Source organism: Mytilus edulis, chromosome 8, assembly GCF_963676685.1.
Source record: "Mytilus edulis chromosome 8, xbMytEdul2.2, whole genome shotgun sequence".
NCBI lineage: Eukaryota > Metazoa > Mollusca > Bivalvia > Mytilida > Mytilidae > Mytilus > Mytilus edulis.
Genome location: NC_092351.1, coordinates 50611795 through 50629514, shown reverse-complemented (window position 1 = coordinate 50629514; position 17720 = coordinate 50611795). Strand labels below are relative to the sequence as shown.

General features: G+C 32.6%; 2 long non-coding RNA genes across 2 annotated transcripts; one reads left to right on the top strand and one right to left on the bottom strand.

Moving 5' to 3' along the window:
- Positions 1-2519: 2519 nt before the first annotated feature.
- Positions 2520-6771, bottom strand: LOC139485813 (uncharacterized). The gene is made up of 2 exons (XR_011655403.1): positions 6657-6771; positions 2520-3145 (listed from the first exon to the last, which is right to left on the bottom strand). It is a non-coding gene; the product is annotated as an uncharacterized lncRNA (long non-coding RNA).
- A 94-nt stretch (positions 6772-6865) lies between these two features.
- LOC139485814 (uncharacterized) lies at positions 6866-10690 on the top strand. Its single transcript, XR_011655404.1, has 2 exons — positions 6866-7041; positions 10533-10690. It is a non-coding gene; the product is annotated as an uncharacterized lncRNA (long non-coding RNA).
- Positions 10691-17720: the final 7030 nt, after the last annotated feature.

Genomic DNA, 17720 nt, shown 5'->3' with positions numbered 1-17720 from the left:
ACACCTCCAAATTCGTGTTCACTTGTAAATATTTAATGTAAGCAGTGAACATGTTTATCTTCCGAAGCATCTGACATCACTCCCGCTTTATAGTGGAGTTCGTTTTTTTTCTTATTTATTTTAAATGTTGTTAATATCTTTTGATTGTACAAGTCTTTGTTTACTGCTTGGTTTTGTTTGTTATTTTCTGAATCACTCGAAATCATGTTACTAGTAATCAACATATCTAAACATTCATACACACTTGTATTTAAATAAACTAATTGCAATCAAGTAAGTCAATGAACAGCTAAAAGAAGTATTAAAAACATACTACACAAGAAACACATTGAAAACTAAACTAAACATCTTAATATAAATACAAAAATAAATATGCATAGTCTAAGACATCCTTTTTAACTCATCAGTATTTAAAAAACACATTTCAAACACTAAATCAACATTCAAATGTACACATATTGCCTTAAACATTGTTAATTTCGAAGAGAGCGATATTTTACGTTTTAACACATATAAAACACTTATGTCCCTAAACAACAATTGGCATTCCTGACGGAAAAATACAAATGCACATACACTACCAATAATTTACCCACACTTTTTTGGTACATTTCTACCCTCGTACATATCAGTACTGTTAGGAAAGACTGAAAACTTATAATGTTATACTTTCAATGAATTCAGTACTGATTTTGTCAGTACTATTTCAGTACTGATTTTTTCAGTACTGTTTCAGTACTGATTTTGTCAGTACTGTGTCAGTACTGATTTTGTCAGTACTGTTTCAGTACTGATTTTAACAGTACTGTTTCAGTACTGATTTTGTCAGTACTATTTCAGTACTGATTTTTTCAGTACTGTTTCAGTACTGATTTTGTCAGTACTGTTTCAGTACTGATTTTTTCAGTACTATTTCAGTACTGATTTTGTCAGTACTGTTTCAGTACTGATTTTGTCAGTACTGTTTCAGTACTGATTTTGTCAGTAATATTTCGGTATTGTTATTTTCAGTACTGTTTCAGTAGATTTGGTGTTGTTAATCTTTTTAACTTGAAGGTGTATTGTTTCAAAAAATATTTGGAACTGAAAACTTTTAAACTAGGTAAGTATAGTATGCTATATAATAACTGTGGCATATTTTGTATCTTTTGTAGATATCTCTGATTAAGTGTTTATCATTAGAGAAGTTTTTACAATGTGCATCTCAGTACAATTGGTATCCAAATGTAGGTTAGATAATTCTGTGACAATATTATTATTATCCTTTTTTAGCTGGTTACGTTTTTCTCTTTGACTATATCACCCCGCTGCGCAGATTTTTTTTAGCGACGTGAACATGACCAAGGAAAATTATCAAGCTTACTCTCGTCTATCGAAAAACTATTGAAGCGAAGGAGAAAACTACAGAAATGAAGCCAGATAAGCAGTTTATCGGATTTTACCCATTAGGAGCACCTGAATTCACTCCCGGTTTTTAATGGAGTTCGTGTTGTTTTTATATATGTATTTTTCAAAGTGTTGTTGTAAAAGCCCTTTCGTTTTCTGATTCTTTGCTTACTTCTTGATTTTGATTGTGACTGTCTTTCAGTGTTTATAAAAATAATACGCACTCGACATCAGGGAGATTCACACTGTGGTTCGAGGCTGATATTTTACAGTATCAATGTGTATAATAGCGCATAATTTATTATAGGATTAAACACATTTTTTCTAGAGGTTATTGATGTGTAAACCGGGGCGATTAACTCACAAACTGAATAAAAGTCCGAAGGACTTTTATGTTAAGTTTGTGAGTAAGAGACCCGGTTTACACATCAATAACCTCTAGAAAAAATGTGTTTAATCCTTATGATTCTTCAGCCAAACATACGCGATTATTAATTTACATTATTTGTTTGATGGCTGTTATATTTGCCATCAAAAGTACAATGGCATGTCGTAACTAAAGAGTACGCCGCCATCTTTTTAAAAACCATAAATGTCCGATAAATGCATCAGAATCTAAAATGAAATATAGCACCTTCCTCAAAAACTTCATTTTAATTAAATATTATCCGAATTTGAAGCATACATGTAACAAATAATCTTTCCCTTGAAAAATTCCACCCGTATGACGTCGTGTTATGCCAAGACGTAAATTCGGCAAATCCTTCATGAAATTTCGCGGAATTTTATTTAAATTTTATTTTTATACACTTTCGAAGCTTTAGTGCATTTGTTTTATTTCTTTTTTGTTTGTTTGTTATATATGCATTAGAATAGAAACAACTGTTATGCAATTGTTTTATAATCGCAATTTTCTGAAAATCTCAGTATCCCCGCAAGAATGTGTATCGCGCATGAATATAGATTACGAAAGTAGTTTCGGAAACATGATTTATCGAAGTGTAAACCAAGAGAAAAATTCGAATTGACCAATCCAATTCAAGTATTTATAGATATGCAAATGATATAAGAATTATATATATATCAAACAAGATTAGAATCTTCAATACTGTTCATTTTTTGGTATTTTGCTATTGCTTAAAATATGTTGTAATTAATGCAGTCATATGTTACTATGTTAGGCAATGCATTATAATCAACACAAAACAATGTCTCGATTACCTTATTATTAATCATAACTGGAATTTCTTTTATTTATCATAACCATTTTTTAATATATAATAAAACATTCAACGTCATACCAACATGTGAAGTTTGTGGCAAAAATCTCTGTCATTTTCATGCCCCTTGGTTATTTTATGACCCTTTAAAGCTCATAAATAAAACAATCAAAGAAACAATTAATTTTGCATGTATCATATTTCATTGCTCTACCCCTATGCCATCTTTTCTTTGGAATGCTTTGTTGAATGTCAGTTTCCTGGCTCTTTTCCTCAATTCAGTCCCGGATATGATGTGTCATTTTACATGTACAGTGGTAATTCAAGAGGACACTTTAGTTCTAATATGAGCTCATTTTAAGCATCCACCTTTAATGTTTTGGTACTTGTACGAAACTCAGGATTCAATGGTTCATGATTAAATGTTGGGTTTTTTTTTCTGATGAGTGCCATATTGATACATCATTTTGTTTATAGGTCTTCAATTTTCACATTGAACATTCCCATGTCTGCTCCTGTGTCCATTGCTGTTTATCATTCTGAGGAAAGAAAATGTAATGAATTTATAAAGGCTACTATAAATTTTCTTATGTTAAAACTTTCCTCATTTCTGTGTTATGTAAAAATAAAAAGAATGCACAATTATGGAAGGGAATGGTCTGACATCAAAATTTACTTATTACTTTATATACTACCAGAAGTCCAGTAATGGACTGGACTTCTTATACTACATGTATATATTATAATCAATCAAAGTTGAAATTTGTTTCTAAATAAAAAAATAGGAAAATATGATAATTTAATTCATCATAATCAAAGTATTGGTGTTTGCCAGTGGCAAGTATTTCATACACGTGTAGCTTTAACCATCGGTCTATTTATGTGCTCTTTATGATAAGATCCGTGAAACAACGACAAAAGACATTTAAATATATACTTACTACTTTAGTTTATACAAAAGTACATTAATATTTAATAGATTGAAGTGGGAATTCAATTTAATTGAAAATTTATCGTACACAGTCATATATGTAGCACGAGAGATGTTATACATCTATCTATGGTAGCACACAGAATCGTGTCCGATTCCTCCAAAACGCGTCAATGTGACGTCAATGATTTGATAAACATGTCAAATTGCATTGGCGAAACCACTTCTGCGGGAAGCCGGTCGAGCAGTACCATCATAGACATACATTTTGTAAAAAGACATTTAGGCATCACCGAATAATATTAAAACAATAGAATTTACTTACTATTAAACGATGATTTAAACTTTACAAAACGTATTAAATGAAATGTTAATGGGTTTTTTTCTAAATACGCATGACATATTTGCCACTGGACATTAAGTAATCAATAGTTAATTATGTGTTGTAAACTTAGCCTGCAGTTATGCTTGTTATGGATTACCTATGCTGAACAAACTAATGCTTATCAATGACATACAGTAAACATGGTCAAGCACCGGAAAAAAATACAATATAAAATGTACATGATGTATTAGTTTTCTAAATTGTGAAGTACCTCTGTCTGAACTTTATTATAATAATAATCATATTGATAAAGAAAATCATAAATTAAAGCGCTTCAAATAAAAATAACTTTTTATTGTGCAATTTTTTTTTAAACCAGACCTATAGTCTGTGTCTGCAAGCAGAAGAAAGAGTGCACAGTGTAGCATACCTTGGACATTTGTCTGTACGGATTACTAAACCTTTCCTCCAGATTTTTTTTGGCACCTGCTTCGACTTTTTTTTCTAATCATTTATAATCCAACCGAACAATACGGGTTCTATCGTATCCCACACCATTAATATTGAATTGCGTTTTTACTTTACAGAGTATCATTGGGGGTATATGAGTTTTGAAATATTCTGGCGTTTTTAACCGGACACATTCTTAAATTATTGGACACGTTTTTGAGATTGTAACAATACAAAAAAAGTTATTGTCTTTAGTCAGGAGTTTGGTATTCAGTAGTTGGTTTTCCCGCTTGAATGGTTTTACACTAGTAAATTTTATTGAGAACCTTCAATGGTTGTCGTCTGTTTATGTGGTTTATAAGTGTTTCTCGTTTCTCGTTTTTGTAAAGATTAGACCGTTGGTTTTGCCGTTTGAATAGTTTACCGTGGCACTAATAATTTTTGGAGCCCTTTACAGCTTGCTGTTAGGTGTGAGCCAAGGCTCCGTGTTGAATTGCCGTACCTTGACCATAACTGTTTACTTTTATAAATTGTCACTTGGATGGAGAGTTGTCTCATTGGCACTCATATCACATTTTCCTATATCTATAGACCATTGGTTTTCCAGTTTGAATGGTTTTACACTAGTCACTTTTGGGGCCCTTTATAGCTTGCTGTTCGGTGAGAGCCCATGCAGGCACGGTGTTGAAGACCGTACTTTGACCTATAATGGTTTACTTCTACAAATTACGACTTATATGAACAGGAGACTTTTCTCATTGGCAGTTATACCACATCTTCCTATATATTAATACAACACTGAGCCACCCAACCCATCCACCCCAATTACTCGTTTGTGAGGGCTGCCTAGAGTCAGAGGTGGATTTAGGGGAGGCAGGGAACCCGCTCCCCCCTTTTTGGGAAACAATTTGGATGCTTATATAGGGGAATCATTGAAGCGTGACTGGAGCCGGCCCCCTCTTAGGTCAGTCAGTGGGCCCCCACTTATGGAAATTTCTGGATCCGCCACTGAGAGTGGTTACACCGGGCCAAAAATGCATCAGACTGAAACAACATACTGGTTGTGTGTACACTGACAATCCAATTAAAATTAAAAAAATGTATAAAATATGGTAAAAAATAATTTTTCATTTGAGTGCATTTACGTAACAATAACACAATGTAACCGTAGACATAAATATCATTGTTACACTCGTAAGTATTCATGCAGTTCCTTAGTCAACCCTAGGCCTGCATTCCGGCGATATAGCCTAAACTTCATTGTAACAATAACTTTTTTATGACTGTTACATTTTAATGTAACCATAGCCAGTACCAAAATAAAATAGAAATTTAAATATTTCACAGACATCTTTCTTTACAATATAAAAATAGGAAGACTGTTGGATGATTTTTACCACATCAAATGCCCAATGAGCAAACCCATATATCGCATTGCCCAGATCGCATAGCATGCTAAAAAAATATTTAAAAAAACCCGCAGTAACAGAAATGTTGTTGTAAAACCATTTCAAACTAGATCACTTATATATAAATATATATATATATATATGCAGCAACAACTGAACAGCAACAAACACAGCAGTCAATGTGGCGAGATGAAATAATTTTGTAGGCACCTAGGACTTATATATTAAAATGTTTCCCAAATTAAATGAAGCATTGGTATAAAAAAAATCCAGTCAAAATAGGAAACATATTTTTAAAAGGGGGTTCCAAATCTGGAGATAGGGTTTCCAAATAGATTTCCCTTTTCAAATTTATGCATTTATCGTTAAAAAGGGGGTCCAACCTTCGGACCCCTCCCCCTTCTTACGCCGAGGGGTGTACCGCACCTCCCTTTATCCAATCATATGTTTAGAAAGTCAGGCTGGTCATTTCTCAAATATGAATTTGACAAATATTAATACTATAATCTATTTAATAAGGTTTGGTAAAAAAGTAATAATATGTATATCCAAAACAACCCGCGATTTTATACCTATTTTGACATTTACAGAAAGTTCTGTAACCAGAGGCGGATCCACTCATTGTTTTAAAAGATGGTTCCAAACACTCGGGATAAAAGGAAAAAGGGGGGTTCCAACTATATGTCCCAACACAGTCGCCTACATATTTCATAATTATAGCGAAAAAATGGGGGAAATAAAATATTTTAAGTAGTATTATATAGAATATTCAATAATGTATTGAACGTCCAAAATAATTTGGTGTTCCAACCCCCGGAACCCCCGGGGTCCGCCACTGTGTAACGCGTATTCTCCTTCTTTAACTAACGTAATATGTTTTGAATTAGCTATGCTACACTTTTCTCAGTTTTAAAATATTCAATGTACTACTATACCTTGATCTACCTTCAATCCCATTGTGGTATTCAATCCAGAAGAAGTTTGAACTGTTGAACTGTTGAAATGTCAGTGCGAGTGCAAACATAACGTTTGTAAACAATGAATGACGTCATGTGTAAATCCAATCACATAAACGTTTTACAATAGGCAATTGTATGTTCCATATTGACGCGCTTTTGTGATTACGATAATAACATCAACGGCAAAATTTGAGACAACAGCAGATCAGTCGGGAAGGATAGGATACAGAAATACAGCAGAGAAAATATCGGTTAACCAGCCACTTGCAGAAAGTCTTAAAGTTACAGAAAGAGACGATTGTTACGACAAGTCAGAGATGGCGGATCCTTTTCGAATCATCTACGGATTGCTATTGTTCATGTATGTTTAACAAATGTATGTCTTCTTCCATAACAAGTTTTATTCCGTGAGCATCCTGTCAGATCATATTTTTTGCCGGAATCAACATTCTGTATACTGTGTCAACAGAATACAGAATGTTGATTCTGTATTTTGTTGACACAACATTCTGTATTCTGTTGACATTTATGCAAAAACAATGTCTTTCCCTTCAAGAATTTGTTGATTCTGTATTTTGTTGACACAACATTCTGTATTCTGTTGACATTTATGCAAAAACAATGTCTTTCCCTTCAAGAATTTAGTTCAAATGTGGTTCATAAGGGAAAACAGAACATTCGATTTACATATATATATATATATATATATTTGTTTATAAAAAAAGATGCCGTATTATTGCCAACGACACAACAACAACAGCAACAACATATATTTTATTTGCCAATCATGGCACCCAAAATGAGTGGAATAATCACAACTCTCCACAACAGATCAGATGACCAGAAATTAACAAATATAGGTCACCATACGGCCATCAATAATGAGCAAAGCCATATCGCATAGTCAGCTAAAAAAGGCACCAAAATGACAAATGTCAACGAAATTAAACAAGAAAACTAACGTTCTTATTTACGTACAAAAATGAACGAACAATGAATATGTAACACACCAACAAACAACAACCACTGAATTACAGGCTCCTGACTTCGGACAGGAACATATATACAGAATGTGGTGAGGTTAAACATGCTAGGGTCTTCCCCCCTAAACCTGGAACAGAGTTGTAACAGTTCTACATAACAACAAACTATAAAATTCAGTTGAAAAAGGCTTATTTAACTTTAAATAACATGAATGCAAATAGAAATACATCTCAGTAACAAAAACATAATGGACGTTACCGTTACCCAACAAAAAAAGTCACTAAATACAGATCTGAGAGTACTTGCAGTTACTGACAGCTAGTTCAAAGCCACTAACAACTAATAACAACAAGAGTGCACACACTGAAATGTCTCGCCCTCTTTACTAATCCTTGATACTATCTTGATAGACCTAAATATAAAGCTTTATTACAACTGTCACATAAACTCAACATTAACCAAGAAAATTAAAACATTGATCAATGAACCATGGAAATGAGGTCAAGGTCAGATAAACCATGCCAGGCAGACATGTACAGCTAACAATTCTTCAATATTACAAATATAGTTGACTTATTGCTTATAAATAAAGAAAAACAGACCAAAACACAAACACTTAAAACTTAGCAATGGACCTTGAAAATGAGGTCAAGGTCAAATAAAACCTGCGTAACCGACATATAAATCATAAAATATTTCCATACACCAAATATAGTTGACCTAATGCATAAAGTATTAGAAAAATAGACCATAACTAAAAAACTTAACTTTGACCACTGAACCATGAAAATGAGGTCAAGGTCAGATGACACCTGTCAGCTAGACATGTACACATTACAATCATTCCATACACCAATTATAGTAGACATATTGCATATAGAATAAGAAAAACAGACCAAAACACAAAAACTTAACTATAACCACTGAACCATGAAAATGAGGTCAAGGTCAGATGACACCTGCCAGTTGGACATGTACACCGTACAGTCCTTCCATACATCGAATATACTAGACCTATTGCTTATAGTATCTGAGATATGGACTTGACCACGAAAACTAAACCTTGTTCAGTGATCCATGAAATGAGGTCGAGGTCAAGTGAAAACTGTCTGACAGGCATGAGGACCTTGCAAGGTACGCACATACCGAATATAGTTATCCAATTACTTATAATAAGAGAGAATTTAACATTACAAAAAATCTTAACTTTTTTTTCAAGTAGTCACTGAACCATGAAAATGAGGTCAAGGACATTGGACATGTGACTGACAGAAAGTTCGTAACATGAGGCATCTTATATTCTATATACAAAGTATGAAGCATCCAGGTCTTCTACCTTCCAAAATATAAAGCTTTTAAGAAGTGAGCTAACACCGCCGCCGCCGTAGCCGCCGCCGCCGTAGCCGCCGCCGCCGGATAACTATCCCTATGTCGAGCTTTCTGCAACAAAAGTTGCAGGCTCGACAAAAATCATGCATCTAACTTCAAAGACTTAGTTCATAGTTTTTTTATACTTCTGTTGATTATATTTAATCTTAGTTTTTTCCTTCTGTTAAAAAGAGATTAAATAACAGACGCAATGTTCAACATATTTGTTTTAAGATGGCAAATTTGTGTTACATTCGTTTAATTTAGAATAATACACACAAACTAAAGAGACAGAAAGACAAAAGTTTGCCTCCAAAGACAAGCAAGAATAAACCAAGAAACAGAAAACAGACAATTTTCCAATGTCCTATTTTGCTGGCTTTCATATTATTCCCATTGTTGTTATAAAGTAGACAAAAGCAATGAAGAATCGATAATAATGTCGTGCTTGAATATGAAGAAAAGAGAATAACAGGCAAAATTAATAATAAAAAGTGAAAAATGGTATAGAATATTACAGAATACAGAAATGAAGAAACCACTTCCAGACCAGACCCTTTTATAAGTTGCACATTTTTTAAATTTTTTTTGGCCTTTTAAATCTTTCTGTTCGGACACCATATTGGTCCGACACCCCAATAACCTGACGCCCTATTAGTCCGACGACCCATTGGACCGACACACGAATATTAGTAATCCGACACATAATTATTGAGCAATACTTTGTATGAATAATATTTATATTTCAAGAAGATAATCCTAATAGTTTAAAATGATCCTACTAAGATTCCTCAAAATAATAACATATTGGAGTACATGTGTTAAAAATTTGCTTAATGTCCAGTGGCAAATATTACATGCATTTTCAAAACAATTGTTAAATAAGTACAATAGGTAAGTCCTGTAAAAGATGTCGTCTGGGGTGAAAGAAGGTCAATGAAACTTGGACTGCCACTGGACAACGAAAGCATATTGAAGGTGGACAGGAATTTGCCCTCCTGCATATTCAGACAAAAGGCCACCCATGGCCTCTAAAAGAGTTGTTGCAATAGTTATTAACCTGCAGAGATCATGGCACTCTCTTTCTATACATGCTATATGAGGCATCCGATTAAAGGTGACCAATCCTACATTTGTTGAAAATTAAACATCCCGCACTATTTTACTACCAATGTTTTTACTGTTTTTACTGTATCACATACACATTATCCGTTGTGATGACAGACTTGCACTTCTGGTGACATTTTCTTAGTGAGAATGTGTTCACATATGGAACAAATCTTGTCCTTATATCCCACGTAAGTGTCATCAATTACTCCTGAACCACTTTACAGAATTTTGTAAATCATCGATACAATCTTTATCTCATGATGTATTTTTTCAAAGGACAATTTACAAAGTATTACGTCCATAATTAATACCATAACATGCATGTTGGGAAAAACAACTTTTTTATAAATGCATGCAAAGTATTTGATGCAGTATGATCTATTGTTATAGGTATCTAAAAATGGATCCCACCAGAACACAAAGACTAAGTCTATGAGAAAAATAAAGTTTTAGATCAACGACTAAAAATTGTCATGAACAGATAAAATATGAGATAGAGATAGAACTGGTATGAAAGGTGACAGTAGAACATTGACATAATTTGAAAGGTAGGTATATATATATATATAGTTTTACACTCAATTATGATTTTTTTAAAGTAAGTATTTGCAATTATTCCTATAATTTTATTTCAATATCATGAAATGTTGTAGTGTGTTCATATGACAACAAACCAACAACGAGCAAATTCAAAAGAATAAAGAGTAGAAATACAGTTCTTCAACAATTGAAAGATATCATTAAAGTTAACAAAAAAGTCTACGGGAAGTACATATTCGTACACACAACTTCTCATTTAACTGTTTCACAGATTGCATTGATATTGTGCTCGAATAATCAGATTATATTAATACATATGTGTTTTGGTGCCGATCCAAAAATGTCAGAGTGTTACAGCAGGACATAGTTGAACTTAGAAACCTAAAGGAAATATAAACAAACATCTCCTTCTCTGTAACCGAATAACAGATTTAAAAAATAGTAATATATTATAATCATTAATGAGAATTTCCACTGCACTAGTAACCCGAATTTAACTTGATCGGACAAAAACGTGTTAACGCTATTTAAATGAGATTGATCGTTATTTGATAAAGATTGACAAAAATTAAAAATTATATTTAATTCATTTCAATTCATATCAATTCATTTTAACGCCAGTCAAATAGATTTCTCTGCAGTCGATCAATTGAAATCAAGTTAGTGGTCAGTTGGGTCAAACTAATAGGCCACGCCCCTGTTAAGCTATTTCAAACATGCATTAATTCGTTTTAAACATGGATGAGACCCGCGGACTTTTTACAGGTAAATCACTCAAGCAAAACGACCTCGATGTATATATCGTAAGTAACGTGTGGTCCCTTGCAACTATTTACGAAACTTTATGTATTCCTGTATATTTACCGTTTCTCTTTTTTCTGTTTTACTATATTGTACTCGTAAATCAAATGTAGACACGGAAAACTACATAATTTGTGTACATAATTTAAATCGATGTGTCTTGAAGCAACATATATTCATTCTCTTGCTGTATATTGATATTTGGAAAAGCTTGTAATGAAAAACAAGATATTGTTGAATAATAAAATCGACGAAGATAATGTTGACGTTGAATATGATAAACAGAAAGGCATGCTCAAAATTCTAAATGAAGCAGCAGCCCACTGAACTTCTAAAACTGTGTTAAATTGTAATACCGGTCACTGGCCAAATCGGGCGTTAATTGTGGAAGAGAAACAAATATCAAACAAAAATATTGTTCTTACGACTCTGTAAAAAGATTATTGTGCTGTCATGCACCCTGACGTACTTGTAATAAATTAACATGTATTATGTATATATGAGATAAAATTTAGTCTGCGATAAAGATGGGTAAGTTGATTTAAGTTTAACGACCTTGACAGGCTATTTGTCGGCATACTCTTACGTTTTTTAATGTTTTAAAAGAAAACATACATTTACGTTTTGGGCATTTAATATAAGTCTACTTTCCAAATTGAAATGAACATAAACATTGTTAAAAAAACAGAAAATGGAAAAGAAACATTCTGCATTGTTGCTTTCATATAATTTTATTTCCTATATATTTGAGCGGAAATTTCTAAGTTAAAACTGATTGTAGTATAGATAAAATATTTCATATAGGTGCTCTCGTTACATATTAAAATGAATTTCATTGGTCGGAACGTTTGCAAACTTTCAATCCAGGTGTTCTCATCGAGGTCCTCGTTCATGTTTCAAATCAATACACAATATGAAGTCCAGTTCGGCAAAAAGAAATCAAATTAAAACTCTACGATGTCCGATTAAACAAACAGAATTCAGAAAAATAACACTTTTACGATTCTTCCAATCACGACAAAAATATCTATCTTTTTCTCCGATGAAAATCATTACTATTTATATCAGAACAAGTCAAAAGTTGCCGGAGCTTGATTTATGATGCAAACGAAACTTTAATAAATAATAATCCGGTTTGTATTTTTCAAAATAACTTTTATATCCGATAAAAATCGAAAAATAAATTATCGATTTTTCTATGAGACAAAAATTATCTTTATTGGAGTCAAATTTGTAATAAAGGACAAACCATATCCTCATGTTTTTTTATGCAGCACTAGTAAGCATAGTTCGTCTGTTATCGCTTCAAACCAAGCCATCATAAATACACCAGAGATTACTAAAAAGTTTTTCAGAATTACGAAAAATATGTTATAATCCTTGACCTTCCCGAATCAGTCGATTGTATGCTTTTACTGCAAAAAATAAGAAGATAAAAGCGATTTTTGAAGTAACGAATGTCATTCTTGAAAAAAAAGAAAGTTTTTGTGTTTTAGGTCGTCCTGATGCAAACGTAAAAGTTGAAATAAAAATTACACTCCGAGATTACACTAAAGACATTTCGCTAGCACACACGGGACTAGATTTATTAATCGTTCATTTGCAAGTCAAAAATAATAATTATGCAAAACAAATGATAAAACTTCCCAATTTAAAATTGAGAAAAATCCGACAGGAAACCAAAGTACAAAGGTACGGCATTTATCTAGAAACAATCTCCATCCAACTTCAAAATGTGAGGTAAATCGATTAGCTTACGCTAGCCAAGCAACCAACAGACAAAATAAATCTTGCCTCCCCGATGAAGACTATCTATAGACACGGAATAAAAACTAAGGAAATTATAATAGCATGTTAGATTGGTTACAAACACATTTATGCAAACATGAAGCAGCTGTTTCTTTACTGAACTGGTCAGTGGTAATGCAAAACCAGGGTTTCAAAAAGATGAAGAAAAAGAAAAAGACATTTAAACATGTTAAAATTTATTTAAAAGCAAATCATCAATAGTGTTTAACTGAAATTGAAAAAAAAAGAATCATAATAGTCTATAATATGTATAAATTTATATCAGAAAGCTATAACAGCAAAATGAAAGGAAAATATGTGTTGCTTAAGAACATTGACCTGGGCCGTAACAGCCTCATGTTTGAAATTTTAAAACAAAGTTGAAACAAAGGCTTGTCTTCATATCAAATTGTTTTCACGGCGAATGTCTTGCAAGAAGCAAACTCCCTTTACTCCGGTGTCGCCCCTGCATAATTTTGTGTGATCCATGCATGTTTCTGAATTACTTGTCTTTTGTGCATTTACTTTCCTACTAAATGGCTATAGTACAAGTATTAATTTTCATTTGTAAATGTCTGGTTTCGCAATGATGCATGTCCACCAATATCCAGACATTGTGCGAAAAAATATAGTTTAGAAGATATGATTCTATGCTGAATACAGAAAACATATACTAGTAGTCGTTTCTTCATGAAGAATTGAACTCTAACATTACAGAATACCAAACTGGCTCTCCTTTTTGAGTACTTCCATCTGGTGTCTTACATTTAAGGGTTCAACTTGTATTAAGTCGTGTCAACTTACTGTCAAGACAGACGCCTTTATAGAAAATAAAGGAATATGGAGTAAAGGTACACGGGACCTTATCGAACACAAAGTCAGAGCTAAACAAAAATACAAATTATCAATGGTCAGCGTTTTATTCCTGTTCATCTTTATAGTCGCTAGAGAGTCTTCAACAATGAAAGAATCACTTGTTTACCAGAAGAACAAAACGACAATAGCAAGAAAAGATCTGAGAGTACTTAAGTTTCTGACAGCTAGTTCAAACTGTTACGTTTGAAGTCTTCCTGTCCGTCATCTCGCAATCGTTATTTTTGAAGACCTTAAGTGAATGAATAATTTGATTTTCTGTCTCAGGACCTGCGCATATATAAAATACTTGCCACTGAACATTGAACCAAGTAAAATCAATACACATCGTTTCATATATAAAAATCAATCTACAGATGATAAAGCATTTCTTTGTTGGTTAGACTCCCTTTTTGGGAGTTGAACACTGTGCGGGACAAATTTCTTCTCATGGGTAGATATATTTTTCTTTTATTTGTTTCAGAATTTGTAAAAGTGCTATGAAATATCGAAATGGACTGACAATCACTAGTAACCAATGACTGGAACAATTTAACAGGCATTATAATAAATTAAAAGTATTTCTATCATACTTTTACACTCAATAGTCTTCTTTTTCTTTTTTTTTTTTTTTATCGTTGAATGATTGATAGAAATTCTACCGTCCTGCGGCTGATTTTACAATTTGAATCTTTCACCTTTGTTTTCGGTCAATATCATCGTGCATTTCATGTAATAGTGTTCGCTGAACTGTCAAGCTTTTGAATTTCAGAATTTAATTTAAGAATTAGAAAATTATAATTCTGTTTTAATCTATATACATGGGGAATGACGAATCGTGTTTTAAATTGTTTTCTAATTATAACCTTATAATTTCGTGAATTTACATCATAATCATTATGAACTTATTCTTTTTCGTCTACGTAGCTCGATATACGTGTTTTTCGCCACTAGAAAGATGTGCACTTACATTTTTTGTTCAAATTTCCTAATCATGCTTATGCAATGTTGTAACTCGTCTACACAAAAATCTTTTATTTCAATTCATTTTTGGCAAACACCTTTGGAAGTCTTTTCTAGCTCTTTTATAACCTCTCGGGTAATTATCAAAGAAAATCCAGAGTTTTGCATTTACAAGGACGCGTACGGATGATCTTTGTGATATATTCACTTGTACTTTACCCGTAGGCGGTCTTCGTGTACTGTAATTTATGGTTTAAAGGAATACGAATACTTTATTTCTCATAAAACTTCAATTGTTAGTTATCAAGAACATACATAAACATAACTATAAGGTAAAATTATCACATGCATGTGTAAACGATACAATTAAATAAACTTGGAGGACTGACTTTCACATTTATAACTCTTACATAGTTTTTTCTAATATTACAATATTTGATGAGTTTAACTGTTGAACAGCTTTAAAGATATAAGGGTATCTTCAAAATCGGTTATCTAAAAACACTACCATCGCTAACATTTTTAACAATAAAAATCGTGGTTACCCTTCTATCGATAAGTGTCATGCCAAAAAATGACTTACATGTCCCCGTCTTTCCACCAACAATACGGTAAGGTCCACGTTTAATGGTCGCACATTTTCTTTAAATTTTGAAACTGATATAACTTGAAAAACAAACAGTATTATTTATTTACACACATGAAACAAACCGGGGTGTGGTATTCAGTACGTAGGAGAAACTGGACGATATTTATCTAAACGCACTCAAGAACATCTGTATCGTTTTAAAAGACCCAATAAATTCAAAAGTATCATTTACCAACACCTTAAGAAGCACAACCATCCTTTTAAATATTTAGCAGTTCAACCTTTAGAAGTTGTAAATAAGCAGCCTGGTGAATCGCATTCAAAGTTTGTACGATCACGGAAAATAATTGAATTAAATTGGATTAAAAAATTACAGACAGTTTACCCTCTCGGTCTAAATGATAATATCATGGGAATTGGTAATATATCTAGAACCAATTCCGTTAACATTTTGGATATAGTTTCTAAAACTGTTCGTAAAAAACGTTCTCACGGTCGTAGAACAAATCGCAATCAAAGAAAATTTCGGGCCAATCATACCAATATTTCGGACCTAATTTCTATTTCAAAAAACAACGGCAGACATTATCTGTTAACAAAACTCTGTTCGTTACCGGTTAATAAGTTAAATAAAATTTTGGAGGATTGCAACACAATTTCATATAGCAGTCCTAAGTATGAAATTGTTCAAATTATTATGGCATATTGTTATTCTAAATTATTTCCCAAAATTGATCGCCCTGAAGATCATAAAAAACATTTTATTAAAATTAAGTATGTCAATAAAGGCTTTGATTTTGTAAATATTGCCGGTATATTTAACGACCATTCTGTTAAAGAACAAATTCCTGGATATTTCGACAATACTGGGCTACCTCTTATTTGTTATATTTACAAGAAATCTACCCGGAAATTTGTGTTTAATTATAGTCAATTGTGTAAAGATGTTAATATCAGTGAAAATACACCTACTTCATGTAATTGCAGTAATTCCGAATATATTTATGGACCCATTTCCCATGTTATAACAGGAGATCTTAACATCGTTCAAGACCGAGAGTTAAAATCATTCCTCAGTAAAGGACCTAAATATCGTCCCCCGTCAATTATTAATTGGAATGAGTGTCGTAATATCATCCACGACTCACTCCATACTTACTGTATGAAATGGATAAAACGGGAAAAAGCTGACAAAAAATCTTTGGACTCTTTTTTTAATTCAGTAATGAAGATAGTTGATGTACGTATTCAACATTTTAAAGAACATTTTACTATAAACAATAACCACAATAAACCTATTTCTCGTATAAAACATAAACTAAAAGAACTAGCCAAGGAATTTGTTTTTGTCCCGGCAGATAAAGCTGCTAATAATATTATTATTGTTTGACGTAAATTTTACATTGAGGTTTTGAAAAAGGAAATCACCAATTCGCCAACATTCCAACTGACTCCATTTTCAGAAAACGAAATCTGTAACAAACATAAACTTTTAGCCACCGCTTTACAAGCAGAGCCAAATACAATGAAAGTCCCAACTATGTATTGGCTTCCGAAGCTACACAAAACCCCTTACAAATATAGATTTATTTCGTCTTCAAGCCATTGTTCAACTACTAAATTGTCTATTCTTCTTACCAGCACACTTGGTACAATTAAAAACCTGATAATAAATTGTTCAAATAAGGCCTTCGAAAATAGTGGAATAAATTACTTTTGGAGTGTCAAGAACTCGTTGGAAGTATTTGATAAATTGCATGCTTATATTGGTGATTTTGAATCTGTTCAAAGTTTTGATTTTTCTACCCTGTATACCACATAGCCTCACATTCTCATTAAGAAAAAATTCACACACCTAATTAAATGGGCATTTAAAAAGTCATATATGTTCAAACTCTTTTAGGTCATTTTTTAGTAGCAATAAACAAAAAAAACTATGTTAATTGGACATGCTTTGATACTATATATGCCCTTGAATTTTTACTAGATAACATTTTTGTTCGCTTTGGAGATTCCGTATATCGTCAGATTATCGGAATTCCAAT